The sequence below is a fragment of the Balaenoptera ricei genome, chromosome 8, assembly GCF_028023285.1.
Source record: "Balaenoptera ricei isolate mBalRic1 chromosome 8, mBalRic1.hap2, whole genome shotgun sequence".
NCBI classification, from domain to species: Eukaryota; Metazoa; Chordata; class Mammalia; order Artiodactyla; family Balaenopteridae; genus Balaenoptera; species Balaenoptera ricei.
Genome location: NC_082646.1, coordinates 57,166,377 through 57,181,971, shown reverse-complemented (window position 1 = coordinate 57,181,971; position 15,595 = coordinate 57,166,377). Strand labels below are relative to the sequence as shown.

The 15,595-nt window shown below is 41.8% G+C and overlaps 1 long non-coding RNA gene across 4 annotated transcripts; it reads left to right on the top strand.

Annotated features, from left to right (window-relative positions):
- The first annotated feature begins 29 nt into the window (after positions 1-29).
- Positions 30-15,039, top strand: LOC132370534 (uncharacterized). 4 transcript variants are annotated; one of them, XR_009504608.1, is made up of 5 exons: positions 30-129; positions 976-1,125; positions 6,307-6,421; positions 8,636-9,176; positions 14,806-15,039. It is a non-coding gene; the product is annotated as an uncharacterized LOC132370534 (long non-coding RNA). The 4 variants fall into 4 exon arrangements; XR_009504609.1 differs by lacking the exon at positions 6,307-6,421 and having other exon boundaries at positions 30-125; XR_009504607.1 differs by lacking the exon at positions 976-1,125.
- Positions 15,040-15,595: the final 556 nt, after the last annotated feature.

The following is a 15,595-nucleotide window of genomic DNA, read 5'->3' as shown; positions in this document are numbered from 1 at the left end:
GCGCTCAGCCGCTCAGCTGCTCAGCCGGCGGAAGGCCAGGGATGGAGTGTTTAAACCTCCCGCTCCGCGTCCTTTCTCCGCTCCGCCTCAGTCTCCGCCAGGGAGGGCCACCCTGAGTCTGCGCGGTTTGTACGGTGACAAGTTTCACGTGCTACTAATGCTTTGGTTCAAATAGTTGCTGGGCGTCTGCTCTGGGTGTTTTGCCTATTGTTGGGGTACCTGGTGAGAGAAAACTATTTTTTTTCCGGGAGACGTTCACATATTAATGGAGGAGACAGAATTATAACAGTAATTCTGTTACAGTAGAGTAACAGTAGATAAAAGTACCTGAGGATACTGGAGGCGCCTAATCCAGACACCTGGAGTATTAGCTCCAGGCAGAGAATGGCCTGGGTAAAGGTACAGACGGGAAAACATTCTGTGCTTCTAGAACTCTGAGCTGGGCTCTGGGAAAGTACCTGCCTGAGGGGAACCTACTGTGGAAGCAGGCTAGAGCCCAGTGCTTCTTCTGTCTGTACACTTGGGGGATCTTGTTAAAGTTCAGATTCTCATGCAGTAGGTCTAACAAAGTCCTACATGGTGTGGATACTGCTGATACCTGGGCCGTAAGAGCCGAGGCACAAGGAATGGAGTTAGTCTTGTCACCCTCATGTACTGTCTGATTTTGCACAAATGACTAATCTTTCATTTCTTTTTTAAAAAATATTCACCGGGGTACAGTTTATTTACACTGTTGTGTTAGTTTCTGCTGTACAGCAAAGTGAATCAGTTATACATATATCCCCTCTTTTTTAGATTCTTTTCCCATATAGATCATTACGGAGTATTGAGTAGAGTTCCCTGTGCTATACAGTAGATCCTTATTAGTTATCTATTTTATACATAGTAGTGTGTATATATCAGTCCCAACCTCCCAATATATCCCTCCCCCCAATGACTAATCTTTCTAACCCTATTTTCCTTTTTTGTAAATAGGAGATTAAAAATGGTGTCTGCCTCATAAAGTGGTTGTGAGGATTAAATGAGGACACTTGTAAATTGCTTGATATGGTGCCAGGACAGAATAAATGTTCAATAAAAAATGTTTCAGAGAAGTTAAGTACCTTGCTGAAAGATAAACAGCAGGTAGGTGACAGTGTCATTCTCAGATGAGTTTATGCCCTCCTGCAATTTCAGATGCCACCCATATGAATATGACATTCAAATTTATATCTCAGGGGCTTCCCTTCTGGTGCAGTGGTTGAGAATCCACCTGCCAATGCAGGGGACACAGGTTCGAGCCCTGGTCCAGGAAGATCCCACATGCCGCGGAGCAACTAAGCCCGTGCGCCACAACTACTGAGTCTATGCTCTAGGGCCTGAAAGCCACAACTACTGAGCCCAAGTGCCACAACTACTGAAGCCTGTGCACCTAGAGCCCGTGCTCCTCAACAAGAGAAGCCACCGCAATGAGAAGCCCACACACCACAACGAAGAGTAGCCCCTGCTCGCAGCAACTAGAAAAAGCCCGCACGCAGCAACAAAGACCCAACACAGCCAAAAATAAATAAATTAATTTAAAAAAAAAAACAAATTTATATCTCAAGCCCAGCCCTTTTCTTTCACCTCCAGACCATTATATCCAACTACCTACCTGCCATCTCTTGATTTTAAAGGCACCTTGCATTAGTTTCCTAGGCTGCTGTAACAAATTATCACAAACTTAAAACAACACAAACTTATTCTCTTACAGTTCTGGATATCAGAAGTCTCAAATCAGTCTCACTAGGCTAAAGTCAAGATGTCATAAGGGTTGGTGCCTTCTGGAGGTTCTGAGGGGAGAATCTATTTTCTTTTTCAGCCTTTAGAAGTTGCCTGCATTCCTTGGCCCCTTCCTTGCATCACTCTAACCTCTTGCTTCTACTGCCACATCTATTACTTTTCTAGAATCAAATCTCCCTTGCTTCCCTCATATAAGGACAGCTGTGAATGCATCTAGGACCCTCCCATCTCAAAGTATTTAACTTAATCACATCTGCAATGTCCCTTTTTGCCATATAAGGTAATATTCACAGGTTCCAGTGTTTAGGACACAAGTATCTTAGGAGGCCATTATTCAGTTTACCACACACCTCAAACTCAACATATCTAAAACTGAGCTCATGATTTTCCAGTATTATCCACTCAGAGAATGACACCAACCAACCATTCAGTTGTTCACCTACCCTGCCCTGCACCTGCAAACTCACTGTGAACTTACTAACTCAATACCCATTCCCAATCCCCTTTTTCACTTCTTCTAAAGAGTCTAGAAAAGTTAAACAGTTGATCTTCCAGCTTCCCTGGCAGCTGGGTGTGGCCTGATGACAGCTCTGTCTAGTAGGACTTAGGAGTCTGCTGGGGGCTTTCCAGGAAAGGGTTTCCTTTCCTGATAAAAGAGGCAGTTGTTATGGATTTTGCCTCCTTTTTCATTCTTCCTGCCTTGGACTTGGTCATGAGGCGTGGAAGGCACATCATGCTGGCCCTGACATCACTGCGCTGCTAAACAAATCCCTCCTACCTCCAGAATTCTTATCTTCTTATTATCTGAGGAAACACATACACACATCATCATCATCCTTATGTATTTGAGCCACTGTTGGTCATTGTCTGCTCCTTGCAGCTGAAGTATTTCTAACTGCTATTGCCAAGTCCTGTCTATTTGACTTCCTTAATCCTCTCACATTCATCCACTCTTCTCCACCCCCTATTCTCTTCTCTAGCCTAACTGATTTGCTTTCAGCTTCTGGTACATGCCACGTTCCCTCCTGTCACTGCACCTTTATACATTCTCTATTTGGAATGTTCTTCCTTCTCCTTGTTAAAAAACAAAATTCAACTGAATAAGTCTTAAGGATCTTCTTGGTTTTATTCAATGATTTATGAATCAAGCAGCATCCAATCTAGCAGACAGAGAGGAACTCTGAAGAGCTTTATGGAAAAGACGACTTTTATAGGCAGAGGGGAGCAAGAACAAAGGAGTTACGCTAGGCAAAAAAGCAGATTGGTTACTGCAAGTTTACTTTCCCTATAGGGGATGCCAGGGGTTTATCGGGCAGATTACTTAGCTAATGCTGATAAGGTGATTCCTGATTTCCTGGTTTAAGATTCCATTTCTGGGAGGACAAAACTGTAATTGAGTCAAGTCTCAGTTTGGTGGTGTGGAGCTTAGCATAAGTGATTCTATTTTGGGCCTGTTGTCTTGTTTTTAACATCTCCCCAGGCTAGTTACCTCTCCATTCTTTAGCTCTCAGATCAAGCACCACTTTCCCAGGAAACCTTCCCTGACCTCCCTTTGTGCACCTGTCAGCTGAGTGCAATCACACATTTATTTGTGTGATTATCTAATTCCCCATTAGGTATTCATACCATGAGTGCTGGGACCTTGTCTGTTTTTACTCACTATTGTAGCAGCAGAACTGGCACAGCAGCTGGTACAACATATGCACTCAATATTTGTTGAATGGCATGAATGTCTGGAACATGATTCCAACCCATGTTTTTCCTACCCCTGAGTCCCTGCTTTTTTCCCTCACAGTACACCACCCAGAATGAGTAGATTTCAAACCTGGGGAGATATTGTGCCATTTTTCCAACTGCATTTGCTCACTTTGTGTCTCTGTGTTGCATTTTGGTATTCTTGCAATATCTCAGACTTTTTCATTATATTTGTTATGGTGATCTGTGATCAATGGTTTTTGATGTTACTGTTGGGGAGAGGGAAATTTCCCCCTCTACCCTTCTTGAGTTCTTGCGGCTGGACTAATAATAAAATTGACACAAGACAGATTAACAGAAGAAAAATAAATTTTGACTTATGCACATGGAAGTCTCATAGAAATGGGACCTAAGAAGTGGCCATACAGGAAGCTTTCATGTTTTTTAGACAAAGAATAAATTTGTGAGGAATTGACAGGACTAGGAAACTTAGGTTTTGGGTGCCCAATTAATGAAGAATCTAAACAGAGCTTGGGCTTGGGTTAGTAAATTAAAGAAGTAACAAGGTTTATTTATATAGGCTTCTGGGTCCCGAATTTCCTATCTTTGGCAGTAAGGGTGTCCTTCTACCTCCAGATGCAGGGGTGCACCTTTCACATGAGAGATTTCTTTCCTGCTTTCAGGGAGACAGCAGGGAGAATCAGTGTCCCTCTTGCGTTGGCTATTTCTTAAGTAACTTTAATTCAAAATAATCAATATGCCATCGAGGCACATTTTGGGGTGGCCTACCTTGGGCTCCAACATTACTATTGTTTTGGGGTGCCGCGAGCCATGCCCATAGAAGATGGCGAACTTAATGGATAAATGTTGTGTGTGTTCTGACTGCATCACCAACTGGCCATTGCCCTGTCTCTCTCCTATTCCCTGAGACACAACAATATTGAAATTAGGCCAATTAATAACACTACAATGGCCTCTGAGTGTGCAAGTGAAAGGACGAGTCACACAACTCTCGCTTTAAATCAAAAGTTAGAAATGATGAAACTTAGTGAGGTGGGCATGTCGAGGTAGGCCTCTTTCACCAAACAGCCACATTGTGAATGCAAAGGAAAAGTTCTTGAAGGAAATTAAAAGTGCTACTCCAGTGAACACATGAATGATAAGAAAGCAAAACAGCCTTATTGCTGATATGGAGAAAGTTTTAGTGGTCTGGATAGAAGATTAAACCAGCCACAACATTCCCTTAAGCCAAAGCATAATCCAGAGCAAGGTCCTAACTCTCTTCAATTCCATGAAGACTGAGAGAGGCAAGGAAGCTGCAGAAGAGGCGTTTGAAGTTAGCAGAGGTTGGTCCATGAGGTTTAAGGAAAGAAGCCATCCCCATAACATAAAAGAGCAAGGTGAAACAGCATGTGCTGATGTAGGAGCTGCAGCAAGTTACCCAGAAGATCTAGCTGAGATAATTAATAAAGGTGGCTATACTAAACAACAGATTTTTCAAAGTAGACAAAACAGCCTTATATTGGAAGAAGGTGCCATATAGGACTTCCATAGTTAGAGAGGAGAAGTCAATGCCTGGCTTCAAAACTTCAAAGGACAAGCTGACTCTCTTGCTAAGGGTTAATGCAGCTGGTTACTTTAAGTTGAAGTCAATGCTCATTTACCATTCCAAAAATCCTAGGGCCCTTAAGAATTATGCTAAATCTACTCTGCCCATGCTCTATAAATGGAAAAATAAAGCCTGGATGACAGCACATCTGTTTACAACATGGTTTACTGACTATTTTAAGCACACTGTGGGGTCATACTGCTCAGAAAAAAAGATTCCTTTCAAAATATGACTGCTCATTGACAACACACCTGATCACCTGTGAGGTCTGATAGAGATCTACAACGAGATTAATATTTTTCATGCCTGCTAACACATCTATGCTGTAGCCCATGGATCAGGGAGTAACTTTGACTTTCAAATCTTATTATTTAAGAAATACGTTTCATAAGGCTATAACTGCCGCAGACAGTGATTCCTCTGATGGATCTGGGCCAATTCAATTGAAAACCTTCTGGAAACTATTCACCATTGTAGATGCCATTAAGAACATTCTTTTTTAAAGATTATTTTATTATTTATTTATTTATTTGGCTGCACTGGGTCTTAATTGCGGCACGCAGGATCTTCATTGCGGCATGCGGGATCTTTTTTTTAGTTATGGCATGCGAGATCTTTAATTGTGGCATGCAGAATCTTTAAGTTGTGGCATGTGGGATCCAGTTCCCTGACCAGGGATGGAACCTGGGCCCCCCACATTGGGAGTGTGGAGTCTTAACCACTGGACCACCAAGGAAGTCCCAAGAACATTCTTAATTCATGGGAAGAAGTCAAAATATCAACATTAACAGGAGTTTGGAAGAAGTTGGTTCCAACCCTTATGGATGACTTTGAGGGGTTCAAGACTTCAGGGGAGAAAGTAACTGCACATATGGTGGAAATAGCAAGAGAACTAGAATTAAAAGTGGAGCCTGAAGATGTGACTGAATTGCTGCAATCTCATCATAAGACTTTATTGGATGAGGAGTTGCTTCTTATGGATGAGCAAAGAAAGTGGTTTCTTGAGCTGGAATCTACTGGTGATGATGCTGTGAAGATTGTTGAAGTGACAACAAAGGATTTAGAATACAGTAGTACATAAACTTAGTTGATAAAGCAGCAGCAGGGTTTGAGAGGATTAACTTCCATTTTGAAAGAAGTTCTACTGTGGGTCAAATGCTATCAGTGTTGCACGCCTCAGAGAAATTGTTTGTGAAAGGAAGAGTCAATCGATGCAGCAAATTTTATTGTTTTATTTTAAGAAATTGCCACGGCTACCCCAACCTTCAGCAACTACCACCCTGACCAGTCAGCAGCCATCAACATCAAGGCAAAACCCTCCATCAGCAAGAAGATTATGACCTGCTAAAGGCTCAGGTGATGGTTAGCATTTTTTAGCAATAAGGTATTTTAAAATTAAGGCATGTACATCATTCATTTTTTTAGACATATTACTGTTGCACAATTAGTAGACTACAGTATAGGGTAAAGATAACTGGTTTTTTTTTTTTTGGCTGCATCAGGTCTTAGTTGGGGCATGCAGGCTCTTCAGTGTGTCACACAGGCTTCTCTCTAGTTGTGGTGTGGGCTTCTCTCTAGTTGTGGCGTGCAGGATTTTTTTCTGTCTCTAGTTGTGGTGCGTGGGTTCCAGAGTGCATGGGCTCTGTAGTTTGTGGCATGTGGGCTTTCTCGTTGAGGCACATGAGCTCAGTAGTTGTGGCGCACGGGCTTAGTTGCCCCGTGGCATGTGGGATCTTAGTTCCCCAATCAGGGATCGAACCCATGTCCCCTGCATTGGAATGAGGATTCTTTACTACTGGACCACTAGGGAGGTCCCAAGATAACTTTTATATGCACTGGGAAACCAATAATTCATGGGATTGCTTTATTCCAATATTCACTTTATTGTGGTGGTCTGGAACTGAACCTGAATATTTTCGAAGTATGCCTATACTTCCTCAGTTGTGACTTATATTCTTACCTTGTAATCCAGATGGGAAATTCTGCTTATTCCTTGGTTTCCAGGCAAATCTGCTCATACACAGTATTTATGAATACAGAAGACTTTCTTGAAAAGCTGCAGGTCACACAGCAAATCCTTTAAAGTCCTTAGGAGTCAGTCTGGCCCTCTTCAGTCCTCTTTGGCTCCTTGGCCACGTGGTGTCCCTCCTTTTTTCTTTCCTTGTGTAGTACCAGTCTTCCCATTTCTCTGGTCTTCCCTTACTCTCTGAAGCAAGAAACCTCTTCCACATGCAGAGCAATTTCAGGGCACTTTCTGCTCTTGGCCTCTTCTTCTACCCAAGAGCTTATCAAGGTTTTTTCCCAAACGAAGTCAACTCCTTTTCAAAGAGGGATTCTGGGGCCAGCAGTTGAGATAATCATTTCCCATTCCTGTGCCTAATTATATGTTTATGAGTGTTTCACCCATGGGTCTGAATCACGTCTTACATAGTTTGTTTTGTTTACCCCAGCTTCCTGCACTGAGCCCTCAATAACATTTGTAGAATAAGTGAATTGATGATTGAGAGAATGATTGATTGAAAAAACTGAATCAAAGAATGAATAGGTTGATGTTAATTTGATCTGATGGTTCCAAGGGATCTTTGCTATGCAAAAGAAAGGGGCTGACTAAGGGTCTAGCCCTAATTCTAGTCCCAGTTCTGCCTCTAACTTGCTGTGTATCCACAGGCTCTCACATTTCCTTTCTGTACTTTGGCTGTAAAATGAGAGGTGGCTCCTAGTTATTCCTTTCTGTTCTATCAACCACACCTCATTCTTATCCCCACGTGATAACTGAAGCTTCACCATGGGGACCTAGTTGGCCTGCTGGGTAGCTTATTATTAAAACCCACCTGCCTGGCTAAGAAGTGCTTTCAAAGCAGAGGGCCCACCTGGAATTGTTTTAGCCCATGCTTCTTATTCAGCAATACCTGATTTTACCACCTACACTTTCCTCATCCTCCTCTAATGCCTTAGTTAAGCTGGATGTTGAATGAACTCCCTTTCATCCCTCCCCAACTTTATGTATTAAATCCCATCAGCCTTTTCCTAAGCCCAGCCCTCAAGCACAAGGGCTATGTGTATGCACTTCCTTAACCAGGTTTATTGTCTCTGGAATTTCCTGACACTTTCTATAGGATTTCTGAAGGAAGTAGAGACCCCATGTGGTATTTTTGGCAAGGTTGTGGTTTTAGTTGCTTTTTCACTGGGGCCTTACACCTTGAGCAACTCAAGATGAGTCCTCAGAGGCAAGTGTTTGTGAGAACTGACCAGTTTTCATTCATTCCTAGCTCATTTATATCACTAAGCCACTGTGCCAGCAACTAATATTTTAATTTTAGTGTCAAAGAATATCCAATATTACCTTTCATATGGTATATTTTGTTAGTGGTGCTGTAATAGGGAAGAACAAAATCTGACTCCATGTTGGATCTGTTTCTTTTACTTTAACCTTTGCTTTCTGTTGGTTTTTTTTTTTACTATAATCACTAAAAGGATGTTGTCTATAGCTATTAGACAACATACTTAATGGTCTCCCTTGGGGAACCCTGCCCCTCTGCCTGAATGTTAAACTAACTTGCTTTTGTTCAGCTCACAGGGAAACATTCTGACCGTGCCCACCTGTGAACAGCTGCAAGAAAGAAGAAAATACATCCCCTCCCTGAGGCTGGCCAAACCAGGAGATGTTTTGCAAGACTTATGGCCTTTTTATTTTACTTCCTCACCTCCTCCCCCTCTCTGTTCTATAAAAGAAACTAGCATCCAGACCCTGATAAATGGTATTCTAGGACATTAGTCCGCGATCTTCTTGGATGCTTGGCTTTCTGAATAAAGTCCCTATTCCTTGCCTCGACATCTCATCTCCCCATTTATTGGCTTGTCATGTGGCGAGCAGAGCGAGCTTGGACTCAGTAACAAATTTGGCTTAGCCAGCCAGGAGTCTTGCTGTTCATGGCTAACTGGCCCCGATCAGGCAATTTTGGGGCAAGGCCCTAGCAGCTGCTGGGACAATTTGTTTTAAGGATCTTTCCTTCAAAAAATTCCTTGAAGTGACACTGGCTACCCCAGAGCTCGGCATTTGGAGCAAGGAATCAACAAACTTCTGCAAGTCGACAGACTCAATCTTTATAGGGTAAGTCGCTCTGGTGTGTACAACCAGGAACAAATTCCCCCCTCAATTTGTTTTGCATTTGGTTGGGGTACCCTGTTGGAGAGGGGAATTGTTGTTGGACTCTGCCTGATTTGGAAACCAGTTCGTTGGCTTCTGTTTTGTGTGCATCGATGTTGGAATTTGTTTGCGCTTTTTGTGTTGGAATTTGTTTGCATCTATTGTGTTTTGGTGTTATCAAACTTATAAAAATGGGAAATACTTCATCTATTGCGAAGGAAAGCCCTTTGGGGTGTATATTAGATAAATGGGCAAAACATAGCCCTGAGCCTATGACTAAGAAAGAGATGAGATTCCATACGTAGAAGCATTTATGCTATTGCATCAGGAGGAAAAGAAGTCAGAGGGCTGCCATCTTATGGTGCAGCAGTCTGAAAGAAAACCCAAGGGGGAACCTGTTCTACAAGGGGAAGAGGGAGAAAATGAGAGTGGGGACATGTTACTTCAAAACTTAAACTCTGCTCCGGCCTATCCAGCTCCCCCACTGGCCGAACACTCTGCACCAACAGTTGTTCCAGCTACCCCCCCATGTCGCCAACATATTCACTCTTTTACCGCCTCCTGTTTCCCCTACCCGTGGAGTCGAATAGAAGTTTCTATGTTAACCCCCAGGGCACAGGGACCTGGTTTAGTATCACCATCTAAGACCTGACAGGGCACCCAGTTTGGACTGGGAGCCACTTCCACAGCAGGGCAATTTCCCATGTGCCAGTATCTTGTAGGAGGCCTTAATGCAAATGGCCAACCAGCTGGGTTTATATGGGTACACAATTCATTCTTGACTTTGGATTTGCTTAACTGGAAAAACCATAACCCTGCTTACTGAGAGGACCCATTCCGTTTGACTGAACTTTTCACCTCTATATTTGCCACTCACCATCCCACTTGGGCAGACATTCACACTCTTATGAATATAATGCTTACTGGGTTTGAAAGGAGGAAGGGCTTTGGGAAGAAGATTGCCCTAGACTAAAGAATAAGAAGGAGAATAATAGAAGGAAGACAGGAGCCTCTCGTATAAGAAAGAGAGGAACACTCTGCTAATGAATGAAGAGGCCAGGAGACTCCCTTGGGCTTGAGGCGTCCGATTCTAATTTCCCCACAGGAGCCCCAGGTAACTATGACAGTGGGGAACAAATTGATTGACTTTCTAATAGATATGGGTGCCACATATTCTGTGGTAAATACCAAGGTGGCACAGAAAACGCCTCAGTCTATCCTGGTCATGGGAGTTTCTGGAGAAGTACAACCTCTAGAATGCTAATTAGGGGACCCCACCCTGAAACATAGCTTCTTATATATGCCAGAGTGTCCAATCCCCCTTTTGGGACAAGATATCCTTTGTAAATTAAATGCTCAAGTAACTTTTTTGCCAGAACAGCTTGACATCAGGGTCCCACTGGAGCATGCTTTAAGCCTACAAATGGCACTAATGGAAACCCAAGAAAAGGAGAAAGAGCTCTTTCCCCCTGAGGTCATCCTAGGAGAAGCTTGCCTGTATCTTTGAGATGCAAATATCCTACCTGGTCTTCTCAGGAACCCTTATCTCTGCCATCTTTTTAAAATGCAAATTTTGAAAAGAGAGTAAAGTAATTTAGAAATTGAATTGTCAAGGATAAATAGAAATCCTAAATGTCTTTTCTATAAGTATTAGCAAAAAGATTCAGCCATCTAGACAAGTGAGCTTGATTTGTTCCATCTGCCAGAAACCCAATTTTAATCCAACCTCTTTTGTTAACTGATGAGTTTTACATTGCTGTACCTGACTCAGGGCTGAAATTTTGAAATGAGAACTATGAGGTTTCTCTGTTTGTGTGTTTGTATGTGTCTATGTGTGTTGTAGATGTATGGTATTACCAAAATTAATTCGTAAAAGAGCTCTACTTAAATGACTTTAAAAAAAATTAAGCACTTATATAAATACTCAGGAATATAAAACTGGCCAGAATGAATTTTGGGTTCACATAATCTGGAAAATATTCAACATTAAACTGATATCTGGTATTGAAGGTGGCTTAAACTCGTTGATCTAATTAATATAGATATGTCTTTATTCAACATTAAACTGATATCTGGTATTGAAGGTGGCTTAAACTCGTTGATCTAATTAATATAGATATGTCTTTAGAGTCATTAATTTAAGCATAATACCTTATTGTACCTAGGAATCAAAAAAGACCTTATTACATCTGTTGCAAGGAAAATAACTTGATAGGATGAAACTTTAAAGTAAATGTAGGGACTTTCCTGGTGGTACAGTGGGTAAGACTCCGCCCTCCCAATGCAGGGGGCCTGGGTTTGATCCCTGGTCAGGGAACTAGATCCTGCATGCATGCCGCAACTAAGAGTTTGCATGCTGCAACTAAGAAGTCCGCATGCCACAATTAAGAAGTCCACATGCTGCAACTAAGAAGCCTGCATGCCACAACTAAAAGATCCCATGTGCTGCAACTAAAGATCCTGCATGCCGCAATAAAAATCCTGCATGCTGCAACTAAGACCCGGTGCAGCCAAAATAAATAGATAAATAAATAAATAAATACTAAAAAATTAAAGTAAATGTAAATGAGATAAGAGCTTTTAGGTAAACTCTATAAGAATAATTATGTTCTGAAAATTACCTAAGACAGTCTCTCCAGATTTTGATAACTATTACTTGCTTCTCGGTTTTCACTAGAAATTAAAGTTTTTAAGAGTTGGGGATTCTAATTTAAATATGTAATTAAAGCTACTAAAAATAATAAAACATTTCACTGTATAATAGGAAAGTGGGATATAGGTTTTGAGTAAAAAGGAGTTTTATGCATTGTCAGGCTGAGGTTAGATTAAACTTAATTGGTAAATGGATTTTATTCTTAAATATTCTATCTGACCAAATGTTTAAAAAAATTTTTTTTGGATTTTTTGATGAATTTCCTATCAAATTCTAATTAAAGATCTTTTGACTTCAGCTAGCTTTGGGATGCTTCAGAGAGCCCCTGAGAGCCTTCCTTATTGCATTGGTTTGGCCTGCGGCAGAGCGTTCTTTGGGATTTTCCCTTTTGAGCCATCCTTGGTCATTCATTCAGCTTCATCTCTGATGGGACATTGGTTGGGGTTCTCCCCTTTTGGACTGATGGGGCATTGGTTGGGAATCTTCCTTTTGTGGGGCTAGGGAACTGTGACCCTGAGAGACCAGTTTGATAATGGGACTCATGTGTGACGATACCAGGGTATCCTTCCCTATTGCGTTGGTTTCACCTGTGGTGGAGCGTTGGTTGAGATTTTCTTCCTTTTTTGGGGCTAGGGAACTGTGACCCTGAGGCACCTCAGAGAAAAAAAATATATATATTAAACTGACTAGAATTGGTCAGTATGCTAAATTACACAGAAAGCATTGTCAAATGAGTGATAAGCCTCCTCAGATTATATGGTATGAATAAATGTTATTAATATAAAATTGTAAAAATCATATAAAGCTCTGAAATTTACATATGTCCTGGCATAATGTTATAGTTTTAGTTGTTATTGTAAAATGTTGTATGTCACAACAACTTGGATAAGCTTCTTTGCCAAGAAGAATTGTAATGAGATCTTTAACCTTGCCTTTTTAAGACCTTTATCATTCATTGGCAGCTAAGGGTGATGCTTTGCAAAACTGCCACATCTTCAAGAAGGCATAAAAAGGAACTTTTTTAAAACAAATATAAGTTTCTGATAGCCTTTAGATAATGCCACTGGACTGGGTAACAAATGAAAAAACTAATGGAAAACCTGATTACTTCATCTAGATCAACAGGAATTAATTAATTACATGGGACTGAATGAACTGATGAACATGATTTATAACTTTTTGACTTTGGGAAATATACTAGCCTTAATCTTTGTTTTCCAGAAAAACCTTTTCTCTTATGCTATGGGCTACAACAAGTTGATAAAGTATACCCTTGTAAACAACGATGAAACATTTATCTTTTTCTCTCTACCTGGTCCTGCCAGAATTTGGCTTTCTCCAGCTGGCTCTCTTGTGGACTTGATGGCTTATTGTAACTGGATTACGAACAGTTATACTAAGCATTGTTTTTTTTTTGTTTGTTTGTTTTGTTTTGTTTTTTTAAACTTTGGGTTTATTTATTTATTTATTTTTATGGCTGTGTTGGGTCTTCGTTTCTGTGTGAGGGCTTTCTCTAGTTGCGGCAAGTGGGGGCCATTCTTCATCGTGGTGCGCGGGCCTCTCATTATCGTGGCCTCTCTTGTTGTGGAGCACAGGCTCCAGACGCGCAGGCTCAGTAATTGTGGCTCACGGGCCCAGTTGCTCCGCGGCATGTGGGATCTTCCCAGACCAGGGCTTGAACCCGTATCCTCTGCATTGGCAGGCAGATTCTCAACCACTGCGCCACCAGGGAAACCCTAAGCATTGTTTTAATTTGTTCTTTGTTTCCTAATTGTTCGTGATTTGCGTCTCCCTGCTGCACTATGACTTTGTCAGTGTTACTAGCTGCGTTGCTTATATCCTGTCTATTATATAAGATTGTTGTCTCTTACAGTACCCAGTGTGTAACCAAGCCTCCAACAAAATTGATGATGGCTAAACATCTTGAGGAAATAGATCACATTTATGACTCTTATAGAATAATTGTAATAGTGTGATTCTAAGTATGGGAAGAAGCAACAAGGGGAAAGATTTCCTGGATCATAATAGACTAGAAAGACAGAGGATCCAGAGAGTCTTTAATTATCAACAGGGCCTAATCCAGAAATTAGCACCTGGAGTGGCATATCAACAAGAATTTTTGCCTGATCTGGGATGAGCCTCCCAGTGCTGTGGGACAAAACTTGGTCATGAAATGTCTCCCAAATATTTGTCGAATTCCTGACCAAGAGGAGGATCTGAGAAATGGAATATTTTCTGCCATATCAGTAAACAAAGGATGTCACAGTCATCAGCAATTGCAGCCACCACTGATGGTGAGCTGATGAGCCCTGGGGGAACTCAGGAAGGAAAGAATACCTGCCATCTAGCAGCCAGCAGACTGCAGCCACTCCCTACCGTGAGCCTTGAGGAAACTCAGAATGTGAAAACACAGGATACTGACCCCAGATAGGTGAGGTGTATATCAAAGAAATGATTTCAGTGAGCCCAGACTCTTGCATCTTCCCATATGTAGAAAAGCACCAAATTCCTTAACTTGAGATTACAATTTCCTTATGGCTGGAGAAGGGCAGGTCAATCTACTTGTTTAATCCTGTTCTACTGAACAGCACAGCATTAGGTTCAAATAATTGAGAACTATTTACTAAAAATTCTGAGAATTATTCCCTGCCCAAGGCTGATCAATTCCATTCCATGATCACCTCTTGTCACCGCTACACAGCAGGAAGCAGTTAGAGTGGTCATTGCCCCTTATCCCACAAGACTGTGGAATGGACATTGACAGTGGGGAATTATAACAGGGGAGAACAAAACCTGACTCCATGTTAGATCTGTTTCTTTTACTTTGACCTTTGCTTTCAGTTGCTTTTGTTCGGTCTATAGCTATAGACATACATAATGGCCTCCCTTGGGGAACCCTGCCCCTCTGCCTGAATGTTAAACTAGAGTGTCTTTGTTCAGCTCACAGGGAAACACCCTGACCCTGCCCACCTGTGACTGGCTGCAGAAAAGAAGAAATTATCACATCTCCTCCCTGAGGCTGGCCAAAACCAGGAGATATTTTGCAAGACTTATGGCCTTTTTATTTTACTTCCTCACCTCCTCCCCCTGTCTGTTCTATAAAAGAAAGTAGCAACCAGACCCCGATAAGATGGTACTCTAGGACGCTAGTCCGCCATCTTCTCGGATGCCCGGCTTTCCGAATAAAGTTGCTATTCATTGCTTCAACACCTTTTCTCCTGATTTATTGGCCTGTCGTGTGGCGAGCAGAGCGAGCTTGGACTTGGTAACAAAGGGGTTCAATGTAATCAACCTGTTACCAAGAGGCTAATTGGTTTCCTTAAAGATTAGAGCTCAGCATTGATCTCTGCTACTGGCCTTTTAGGTATTTAGCAAAGGCAATAACTAGATCAGTTTTAATAAGAGGGAACCCATCCTGCTAAGCCCATGCATAGCCTCCCTCTTTGTCATCATAGCACTCAACTCCTGGCCCCATTGTGCTAGCGCTGAAGTAGCTGAGAAGAGAGGCTGACTGACATCCACAGGACAAATCATCCTCTCTCCTGGTTGTTGAGCACTTTCTCTATGGTGGATGTTCTCTTATGGCATTAACTTGGGATACAAAGACTTATATACTAACTCCCACATGTCCATCCACGTGTTTCTTGCCCAGATTTCTTTAGTCCAATCTTCCAATGGTGTTTCTTTCAAGTCTCTGACCACTCACTTCAAGCCATTCACCATTGGTCAG